Source organism: Lethenteron reissneri, chromosome 35 (genome assembly GCF_015708825.2).
Source record: "Lethenteron reissneri isolate LAM-NWPU_2019-01 chromosome 35, ASM1570882v1, whole genome shotgun sequence".
NCBI lineage: Eukaryota > Metazoa > Chordata > Hyperoartia > Petromyzontiformes > Petromyzontidae > Lethenteron > Lethenteron reissneri.
In genome coordinates this window covers 1,287,842-1,300,284 of record NC_083813.1, presented here as the reverse complement: position 1 = coordinate 1,300,284, position 12,443 = coordinate 1,287,842, and positions in this window count along the sequence as shown.

Sequence of the window (12,443 nt, the reverse complement as noted above, 5' to 3'; positions counted from 1 at the left end):
GCAATTACTATTATAGGGTCGGTAGATAATAAAATGATAGCGATTAGACAGTATTATTGTAGCGCGGGGGGGGGGGGGGGTAACGGCCCCGGTACCCAGCCTCAGCCGGGTGGGCAATTTAGGCGAGGCCGGAGGCTCTGCATGGGACTAGGCCTCACCACGCCACTCTGACAGGTGAGTACTTTGTGCTATACAGTCCATAAATACTGCTATAGAGTCAGCATGTACTGCTGTAATCATAGCAGGTACCACCACCGTATGCACTGCTGCAGTGAAAGCAGGTACCACCACAGTCAGTACGCACTGCAGTTACATTATTAAGAGTAGTTTTGAAATATTTTTAAAACCCGGGCAACGCCGGGTACTTATGCTAGTTACATATGTAATAAACCTTCTCGAGACGGCTCTTGGAATCAGTTCTTTATTTTTCACTTCCACAGTTACACGCACTCCCCGTTGCTGACAGGCAACGGGGAGTGGGCAGACAATCAGCTCAGTCACCCACGCACGTGGCACTCAGAGCCCCGTATGCGCGTGGCTCCTGCTCTCTTCGTTCCCAGGTCTGCTCCCGACTCCCTTGTCTCTCTCCCTCTTCATCCCTCGGTCACGTGGTACCCCCCAGCCAATCCTCAGTAGTCCGCCCAGCCCGTTCCAGATCATTCCCCGTCAATCCCGGGACCACGCCTCTGATCCGGCTTCCCATTAGCTGAGGCTCAACTTGGCCAAGCCAATGACCCTAGCTAACATGCCGTGATCACGCCGAGGCCATGCTCCCTGGCTCTCCCCTTATTGGCTACAAAGCGGGACCGGCAAGCTAATCGCCACGTGAGCCATACATGGTTCTTATTACACATACAATGAAACAAGAAATGGTAAAAAAGTAAAAACAGAGCAATGTAATACAATACACTATTAGACATTGTAAAAAATAAATAAAAAGACCATCCCATGTTTCAGTGATTTTTTTTTTATATTTTAGGCAGGAAATTAGTTTTCAAATTTAGACATTTTTTCTGGGTTGGGACCCCCAGACACCCTGAAAGATTTGGTCCCCCCCAATGTTGACTCCATGGCTACGGCCTTGCCTGACCGTATTGCTATCATACGCAATAGAATCGCTGAAACACAACCCCCAAGGCTGATGTGACATGCCAAAGGCCTTTGTCCATCAGACGATTGGCAAAGGGCTTGTACATATTTTTTATGAATAAAGGCAGTCATGGTAATGTGTTTATCGAAGGTGATGTGACTGCAATTAATTCGTGTTTGCTAATGCGCCTAAAAGTTGTGCACATTGAGCCTGCGTACCATCGAACAAGCGGCGAGGTTAGGAATCAGGATAGCGGTGGTCAAGTGCATTAGCCAGCAAATGTGTTAGTGGGTGCTTGTGATCAATGCTAATGGGTGTGGAGTTGTACGTTTTGTTGGCAACAAGTTAACATCTTAGGGGTTGAGGGGGCTTCTTAATGGGGCTGCTGCTTGGCACATGAGTTGGCATTTTGAATTGTGGGAAAAAGGCACGATATCAACTTAATCAATGAAAAAAATATATCAATGTTCAAGAAGAATCCACTTCTGCAGGAGATACACATCTGTTTTACAAAGCAGAGTGTGTAGTGTTGTTGTAACGGGTTTACGTTGGGGTGACATTGGTGATGCACTGAGGGTGATTTGTGATGAAGGTGATTACGACGATGTGAAGAATGGCGTGAGAATGGGCACATGGCCAGTGAGGACTTTGGCGCTGTGGGTGTATAAGTGATGTACAGCTGTCAGACTGCAGTGATTGCCATGTTGGGCGGGCGCTGGGTCAAGGAGGCCAATCGGAGCAAGGGAAGAGAGAGGTTACGAGCAGAGGGCGGCAGAATGTTGCCAAGCACATGAGTAAAAGTGTTTTTTTTTTCGTTAAACGCCGCTCGTGGATCTAAATGCAACCATTCGGGAGAGAATATGATCTCAAAGGAACCAGTGGATGGCAAATGAGAAAGAAGCAGGAGCTAGGAGATATCACCCATCTGGTGTGCACACCTAAGGGTTTAAATGCACTCCAGTGGGGAGAGAGTCGGGTTACCAGGAGAAGCAACAGTTGAAGAGCAAGCGAATGGCGCAAATTGAGAGTCACTGCTCATTGGGTATGCAGATGATCGGATCTTTGTGTATATTTGAAAATCGAGAGTTGTATTAGGCGGGTAAATAAGTATGTACGTTGAACTTGTTTCGCAATCTACGTAGCGAACCGCACAAATCAGAGGTGTGGAGCCAATTGCGCTAAATCGACGATAAGATGTCGGCGGCAGGTCCAAGTCGCGGAACTACAACTGCAGCAACTCGGGAAGCAGCCTGCGGCGACAGGCAGGCAGGCCATTGCGCACACACGCAGAGCGGGGGGCACAGGGAGTGCGGGAAACCAGAAAGTGTTGGAAACGGAAGGGGCGGGCGGGCACGTGGGCGCCAAGAAAGAGAGAGAAAGACCGAGAGGCGAGCCGACGAAGCTGCTGGCGTCGGCAAGCGGTGAGAGTGGAAGAGATGCGAGCGCTGGCGGTGGCTTGCGTCAAATGCGCAGACGACTGGTCTGCAATGACGGCCATAGCAGTTCAATGAGTAGGCAGGGATATTTATATGCGTGCAGTCGGCAAAACACACCGGATATTGCGTTTGACAGCTTATTGTGTTGATACGGCGTTACAGCTCGTGAAAGGTTATTACGTTGGAAGCGAGTTACAGAAAGTGAGTACGGGCAGCCCTCTTGTTACGTTTCTGAGATCCATTCGTAAGTCAATTCGTTCGTAACTCAAAACTCAATATTTAATTTTACAGTGTTATAAAATGTGTTATGGTTCAACAACAAAAATGGAAGCATTGTTAAAACTCTAAAGAGGAAGAAATATGTTATTTTAACACGTAGGCTTTCGCGACCAATATCCATAAGAGGTTTTGGGGTAAGATAACGTAAATATATAATTGAGTCGTTAAAACCCGCCACCACCCGACACATCCAACTAGTAAGGGTTGTCACGTAAACGGAACGTGCCAATTCGTCACGAGTACAGCACACCGGTGTGTTGGAGAGCCAAGCAACAACATTTACAAACTGAGCACGACGTTTCGCCAGTAATTACAACTAGCTTCATCAGGCGACAGCCAGATTTGTGGAGAAGTCTTACTGTTTCGTTCCTTATATAGAGGCGTTGATGTGGTGACCACCCTTCTGCGCTCTTGCACAATGTGGGGGGGTGGGGGGATTACTGAGGCAACGTGCATTATGCGCTTTGAGCTTGTCCTTCCTGTCTATTGTGTTTATTAAAATAGCCGTACCAACGGTCATCCCTATTGAAGTACTCTGCCATTTGTAGGCATGCATTTAAATAATGTATTATTTGATGATTATCTTCCACGCAGCACTAAGACGGTAGCTATCCGAACGGTTTAAGTTATTTTGATTTCTTTCAATTTCGATAGATTCTGTAATTAGTCTTGGCCAGTAGTAGCTAGTTTTGAATCAATTGAGTGTCCTTGTGGGCACGCGTGTTTTGCTACTGCTGACAGTTGCATTTGGGATAATTTAACATTTCTCTGATGTTCTTTTAGTCTCACGCTGATCATTTGTCCTGTTTGCCCATTTACCACACGTGCAGTTAATCCTGCACACACCGTCTGTTGATAGCTTCGGTAATACATCTTTTGTACCAGGGTGGGGAGGGGCTGGGTGGGGAGGATGGGGCTGGGTGGGGGGTGGGGCTGGGTGGGGAGGGGCTGGTCACCCCGTGGTGCCCTTATCAAATTCAACGTTCAACCTACTCACGCCGGCTTGTGCCCGCCCTCACAGTCGGGCATATTTGCGGAATACACCACGCCGCCGTTGACCCTGGCCATTGACCGAGCAACCCAACGTTCCTACCAGCTCCCTCCGCAGGAATGTGTTAAATCCACACACGTTATGCCTGTGTGTTTTTGGTCCATGATGTTGTTGGTCAGTGTTTTTTTTTTAGTGTGACGTAAATACGTTTAATAAATAAAGTGAGAAAAGTCAGAAGCTCATGAGCCCTGGATTTGTGCATGATGGATTATTATCACCGCGAACAGTGCGCTGTGGATTACTGTGGATTACAAGTACGGCTGAGACGGTCCACCCCAGAAAGGTGGACACAACAGTTTCATATAGATAAGCCTACCATATGTTTTACAAGTTAAATGGGTTGATGTCGACCATCAAGCAAGCCCAGTGAATATTGAGGTGTTCCCTGCTCGAGTGAGCAACGGATAAGAGTTTACCTCTATTGGTGGCTCTGAGTCAGTGTTGAGAATTTCACATTCCCAGGGTGGGGGGCGGGGGGGGGAGTCACTCCGTGAGATGGCCGCTATTGAATTCCCACAAAACTATACGATTAAATAAAACGATGTATATGTTTTACCAGGTAAGGCCCACTGAGCTATGTAGCTCTTTTTTCAGAAGCGACCTGGCCACAAATGATAGCTCAACGAAGGGGTTTATTGTGTGGAAATTTGTAGCAGCCAAATACTCGAAACGCGTGTTTCTAAACGTGGAGGGGGAAAAATCTACGCGACTACGGGGAGAACATGGAATATACAGGCGTCAGGGTCAGGATAAAACCCAAGACCTCCTGCATACCGGGCGAGGTAGTTAACATCTTGCCACTGTGGTACTCATTTTAATAGCACCGGTTAAATCATGGGCATGAGCAAACTTTGGTAGGATATGAGTTTGCAACCTTTCAAATGTGACCCAAGCACTTTAAACGGATCATCACCTGGCCATCACACACCGCTAGATACATTGAAACTGATATGTCTAACAAACTCACGCCAACAAATCTATTTCCTGAAACCTCCCAATTATTTATGTATTTTTCTAGTCGTTTGACATTGCCTGCTGCCAACTGCATAATACAATCTGAAGCTATCATGTAGCTCAATAACCTGCACACTGAGAATGCATCCCAATCTATAAGGGCTGTAAGAAATTTGCACAAAGAGAAATATTCTACTGTATTTACAAAAAAAATTTTGCACTGTATTGATTGTTCATTTTGTGAATTCACAACATGCGTACAGCAGGGTGCATGTACAACACCTGCGTCAATCCACCCCAGGATGAGTGCCTCATCATGCTGCTCGGGTCATGGGGGTTATTTGACCAAGCTGCAATTCACAACAGACATCTAGAATATCTGTGAAAGTGACGCTTGGATACATGTCAATGTTAGCCAGCGTTGGGCCCTTGTTGGAGCAGTGTCGGACATAATTGAACCAACATTGGCCCAATGGAGCACCTTAACTGGCTATAAGTGTTCCGAATCCTGAGTTTCCCACTGAGAAACCGGTGGACGTGAAAAATGAACATAATTCCAGGTATTATTCACTTTGGGAAATGTAAAAAATACACAGGCAGCTTGCCTTCCTGCAGTGTTTGCTGCTCACAATGCTATTTTTTGCGGTTGGCACAAACTGTAACCACAATGGGAGTTCCGGCTACCCACAGAACCTCCCTTTACCACGGAAGCCAAACCAAAATTTATATAATGTAATAAAAGCCCTCCGATCATACAAGATTAATTGCTGCTTAGTGCAAGGCCTGCATGATGTCTCATGAATACAAATGGGAATTTGTGTAATAACGGGCTGCTGATTGAGATAAAATATAGAGATGGATGGTGTTGCCGCATGCATTGTAAAACGGCGGTTCATTTCTGCTATTCTCTCCTGACAAAATATTAATGTTGTACATGAGGCCAGTAGTGCTTTTTGCAAACTTGCCACTCCGAGCACGTAAAATGTATCAAAAATGTTCACTTGTTAGCATAAATCCATTTTTTGTGATCCTTTACACACACTTCATCACTTTGTTTTATTAGGTGTTTCTCCTCAATGCTAAGAATACAAAAAGGTCGCTTAACAAGGTTACAGAAATGCGTGGAATGCGCGAAAATCGTTGCGCAAAAACTGCGTTAAATACCTCCTCAGTGGCATTGCTATTTGACTTCGGTGACCTCTGACTCGCAGCGCGAGGTGTTATTTAACATCCACCTTTGGTGCACCCCCCCTCTCCCCCATCTGTCTTTGCACAGCGGCTATTTAAAGTCGGGCACACCGGTGGTGAACACTCCTCTCCATGCGCTGCTTTGTACGCAGGTTTTAGTTGTTCACAACACGTGCAGAAAAGGTGGCCTGTGGGCAGGGCCGTCCATGTGTGCCCCCCACCCCGCCTTCAAACCGTGACGTTGAAGTGTAACCCTCCCCCCCTCCGAAGCGCGGGGCCCAGGGCGGTCGATCTCTATTCGACGTGTACCCTAAGGGACGGCTCTGCATGTGGGCAGAGTAGGTGGGTAACGGCGCAGCCCTGCAACCACTTGCTCACGCCACTGTTGGCAGAAAACTCCTCCACTAGAGGGAGTTCTAGAGAGCCCTTAGAGGGTATTTGGCCTACTCTTCCAGACTGGTCAGATGTCTTGGAAGAGGCGGGAGCACCCACGCGTAACCCTACTGCATCGGACCTGCCGATTATTGCAACGTATGCTGCTGGGTGGACAGAGGTGGGGAGATTGAAGGACGTGTTCCGCTGCTTCATCTGCCATGCCGGGAGATTGAACCGGTGGCCTCTGTTTTGCGAGTCCAGGGCGCTAACCATTACACCATGGCACCAACCCTTTTACCTGTGTAATGGTTTCAATTGAGGCGCACACTTAACTTGGAGGCAACACTATCTATTAACAACGTAACAGACAACTTGAACACTATATACAAGGTGGTGACCACCGTTCCTATTTTAACTAACACTCGGAGGGATACTATATCACGTATGTATGTGTATATGTTGAACTTATTTCGCACTGTGTATAGTCAACCGTGCTCATTGGAGGTGCAGGGGACAACAAACTAAACACAAGAAGCAATTCTAAAGAAATGAGTTGTCATTCTAAAATCTATGCCAGTTTGTGGGTATCTGTGTGATGAGTCTATGAGTCTCTGTGGTATGTCTATGGGTCTCTGTGTGGTAAGTCTATGGATCTCTGTGTGGTGAGTCTATAGGTCTCTGTATGGTGAGTCTATAGGTCTCTGTGTGGTGAGTCTATGGGTCTCTGTGTGGTGAGTCTATAGGTCTCTGTATGGTGAGTCTATAGGTCTCTGTGTGGTGAGTCTATGGGTCTCTGTGTGGTGAGTCTATAGGTCTCTGTATGGTGAGTCTATAGGTCTCTGTATGGTGAGTCTATAGGTCTCTGTGTGGTGAGTCTATAGGTCTCTGTATGGTGAGTCTATAGGTCTCTGTATGGTGAGTCTATAGGTCTCTGTATGGTGAGTCTATAGGTCTCTGTATGGTGAGTCTATGTCTTTCTATGTATGTGTAGCGACATCGCTGCATGTCGCTGTGTGTGGCCAGCCTGGAAAAGACACGCCATGCAACATATTGCCACCACGGACACCGCTGAAGGGGGATGCAGTACCGGCCCTAGCGGGGACTCGGGCAGCACTGTCAGTCAAGAAAGTGTCTGAGATTTGTGCCCAGGATGTCAGCAGTGCTGACTCAATGCTTGGACCCCGAAGCTGCCTAGCCACTTCTAATAGAATTATATTTCTTTAGATATGTAGAGTACTGTATATATTACCGTGAATATATAATAATACCCCGATGTACGTCCTCCTTCTTTGACGTTATTTAACTAATTTGCCGTCACTTCATGAACACCGCTATTGATTTGCGTCGCCTTAACCCACACTTGCGTCGCTGACAGCATCGTCCGTCCTTTCTCGTATCTGTCGCCTCAACCTAATACGCAAACTATTTAGCATCACGCATGACTAAATGTACTGTATCGTAGAGTACAATACAGTATATCATTTAAATACTGCATTTTGTTGATTTGTATAGCATACTGTATCGTATTGCACCCTGTATACATTCGTTCGTTTCTCAATCTTCTTGTCCTGATGAGGGTCCCGGCAGCAGCATTTTGAGTAGGGTGGTCCAGACCTCCCTTTACCTCGTGACCAACTCTAGGTCATCCTGGGGAATTCCCAGGCGTTTCCAGGCCAGCCGAGCGACATAGTCCCGTCAGCGTGTCCTGCGCCGCCCCCGGGGTCTTCGCCTAGTGGGACGTGCTGCCCGGTAGAGTTCCAGGGGGAGTCTACCATGTGTGGCACATTAGGAAGGGACCACTCTTTTAATTATATCCTTGTGCAAGTCCTGATGTGCTGTGCAGTGCATCAATGCATGTGTGTACAGCAGCATGTGCTGACTGAGTTGGGCCTGTAGGTGGCTGGCAGGGTTAATGATTAACCGGACTTGGACACGAGTCACATGGTTAATGGCGACTCGGAAGAATTGCTGTGTGTGACACACGTGCTGGTGCATTTTACAGAGTGATGGTGCTGTTCTTCTCAAGATTACAGATTAACCACAATAAATCTGTCTGCCCTCGATTTAGAGCACCTGCCCACGTCCTTAATTTCGAGTGTGCAACACATGGGGGCATCCTTACCAGGTGCACGAACCACCTCAACTGGCTCATCTTGATCCGGAGGAGCAGCAGCTCGACTCTGAGGCTCTCTCAGATTACTGAGCTCCTCACCCGATCACGGAGAGTGAGCCTGGCGTACCCTGCGGAGAAACCTAATTTCGGCCCCTTGTACCGGCAATCTCATCCTTTCGGTCATTACCCAAAGCTCATTACCATAGGTGAGGGTGGAAACGTAGATCGACCTGTAAACCGAGAACTTGGTTCAAGAACTCAGCTCCTGCTTCACGACCATGGAATGGTACAGTGCCCGCAACACTGCAGATGCGGCACCAATCCGCCGGACGATCTCCCGCTCCCCCTTACTCATCACTTGCGAAAGAGACCCCGAGGTAGCTAAACTCCTACACTAAGGGCAGCTGTTCCCCCCTCACCCAGAGAGCACACTTCACTGTCTCCCGGGAGTGAACCATAACCTCAGATTTGGAGGTACTGATCCTCATCCCAGTCGCTTCACACTCGGCATCAAACCATTCAAGTGCATGCTGGAGATCACAGATTGACGAGGCAAAGAGGACAACGTCATCTGCAAAAAGCAGCGATAACACCTCCATGCCCCCATACTGGATACTCTCCATATATCGAATGCGCCTTGATATCCTGTCCATGAAAATCACAAACAGAAGTGGAGACAAGATGCACAATTAGCGGAGTCTAACACCCACAGTGAACGACTTTGATTTAACACCAAAAATATGCACACAGCTCTCATTCTGGGAATAGAGGGACCGGATAGCACACAATAGCAGCACTGGTACATCATACTCCCAGAGCACCTCCCACAAGACATTCCGGGGAACATGGTCATATGCCTTCTCCAAGTCTACAAAGCAGAGGTAGACTGGAGAAGCATACTCCCATGACCCCTCAAATATCTGTGAAAGGGAAAAGAGCTGGTCCACGACCCTGACAGAATCCACAGTGTACTGCTGTACACTCGTGTTGAGTGCAGTAGTTTTAGGAATGTAATATAACGCTGTGGGTACGTCTAAGAGGAAGATGCACGCATTAACACAGCGTTTCACCGTATACTCCATTATCTTTGTTTAGTTCTCGTAGAAAAATTGCTTTTATTTTCGTCGTTTCGATATTCGTTGTCGCACCTCTCAGGAATTCATCCTCGACGGAAACCGGGGTATTTCCGTATATATATGCAACGTGGACTTCCAGAATGTGCAGTGATAGATTTACATTGAGTTACCTAATAAGCAGATGGGATATTTTGGCACAGGGTTTTTGAGAATATGTCTGCATTGGTATGAATAAAGGTGTACATAATATGAACTGATATGTAATGTGGATATCGAGCAATCAATATTGGGAATGTCCTGGACAAAGGTGTGACTTAAAATTGGACAAAATGTCCATTCTTATGGCATAGTTTCTTCAGTTCTCATATTTGTTATTCAACAAACTATTCAGAACCAAAGCAACAAAACTCGCATTTATCAATAACACTGTCTTAACAGAAACATATATGAGCCAACGCTTTGGACAAAGCCCTTGTTTATAGCCAGAGATGGCGTGGATAATACGAGTTGTAGACTGCACTTTACACCATGACCAGTTTTTAAATTGGCATATAAATAATTACCTCATGGCAGCTATAGAGTAACAGAACACCCATTCAATAAGAATAAAAAAGTATTACTCAATAAACTAATTTATATTAAGAGTTCAATCATAACATGTTGTTGGCACATTGCAATGTGGGAAGATTTGTTCTTGAGAGCGTAAGGCACAATTCACTTAGTAATGCATTCCGACGACCAATTATCACTTCAATTAAAGTAATTTAACTGTCATACATTGCTAAGTCTGAGAAATATGAGATATTAAACTACTTGTTTGTATAAACACCTCGCATTAAGTCCTTTAGAAAACCATTAAAAAAACCGAGGCTCCTGGATTTTTGTTCATTAGTCTTATCTAAAAGGATGGTCAGCATATTGCCTAAAAATCTATGGTATCATGTGGCTACCTAAATACACGAGAAATAATATCTGATCAGTGCAAAGGGAAACGTAGAATTAGCATTGTATGTATGCTGAACTTATTTCGCACCCTACGTAGACAAGTGCGCTAATTAGAGGTTCGGGGGAAGGAAAGCATTGTCACATCACCACACTGCTACCAATACACTTCACTAACTCTACAGCCTGCATTCGTCTAAATGTGGCACGTGCATTGCTGGCAAAGGCACGACATCTATCCAATAAGTGGATCATCATTTCAATTTCAATATCTTAAAAACGAAAGATGTGTGCAATGACCAATGGGGAAGGATAATGGGAGGATGTGTGAACCGTATGTTGAACTTCTTTTGCACCGTACATAGCCAACCGCGCGTATCGGAGGAGCGGGGGGGGGGCAACTAACTAGAACACAAACAGCAAGGAGCTCTAAATAAATCAGTTTTCAATCTAGGTTTAAAAGTAACGTAGCTCCAGGATGCAGCATGGGAGAGAGAGCGCTCGGAAATGGGGGGCGAAGCGAGTCGGGCTGGGGTGGGGAAGTGCCGCCGCTCCGTTTCCCGTGACCGGCACTTGCACCGGGGCCAGCCTCAGGGGCCTTGTCCTCACTGCAGGGAGCTCGGGCGGCTCCGCTCCGTTTAACCCCCGGCACCACGGGGGGCCGCCTGGGTGTAGCCCCCTCGGCTACCGCGTCCCCCTTGAACGGGAACACTGTGGATGAATGTAATCTATAGAACATTAAATATTTAATGTATAAAATATGTTTTACACTAAAAGATATGAATAATACATACTCTCTAATGTTAAAATTGAGTCAATTAGTTCCTGTACCGCTATGCAACCCTGTTGTCGCCAACATGGATATTTAGTGGAGGGGGGTGGGGTCTATACTCCCACAAATTTGCCCGGTAGGTAGCAGCCGCCCCTTCAATCCACTGTGTTACTGCCCACGGCGAGAGGGCGAAGCCACAGGGCCCAGTCGCTTGAGAGCGGGTACACGTTCTGCTGTTCCTGGGATTTTCCCTGGGTCACTCCAGGTAGGCCGTACAGCCCGAACCCTGGCTCAACCAAGTGTGTCACATCAGAAAGTACATGGCAGGCTAACGTATTAAGCAACACGAGAAACAAAAGCCTATATTGTAATAGGCTGTGCGTCAAAAGAACATTATATATGTTTGCCTTATAACAAACATATGTTCATGACAAACATTATATATAAACATTACATGTTTGTTATAAGGCAGTTGTCAATGAATGATTGACAACTGCAGTGACATGGATTGGAAGCGTGGATACTGGCATAGAATGTGGAACGAAAGCTAAAAGGTAGAGAAAGAAGCGTGGAGGAAGGGGAGATGCACGCTTGGAATTACACTGAGAGACAGAAAGAGGAGCGCATGAGACGTAATATTTGAGACGTAATCTTCACTGTGGACTGTGAAAAACAGATTCACTGGAGAATACAAATTGACAGTTTGCGAATGAAAACTGAATAACGTGATCGCAACTACTGTCTCTGGAAAAGGCTTTTTTTTCAATGATTTAAATGACATTTAGTTAGTTAATGAGTGTTAATGTGCATTTTCCGTTTGACTTAATATTGCCAAACGGTGCGTGGAGCGGATGTCTCCTGATTCATTATTGAGGCAGCGTTTTGGGTGACTTGGGAATGTGTAGCGGTGGCTAAAAGTGTTGAATCATCTCTTAAATTTCTCCTAAATCTCTCTTCGAAAGACATTTTGTGATGGCGCCTTGTTTCTCGGTAACTGACACGGTTTTTACGATGATGCTTTATTGCTATGATTTAATCCCTGCTTTATGCTTATGCTGTTTTTTTATATTTATGTCCCCAGTGCTTTGGGACTTCGTTTTATGAGTGGTAATGCGCCATAAAACAAAAACATATATGAACTGTGTCATAAAACGGTGATTATTTGGG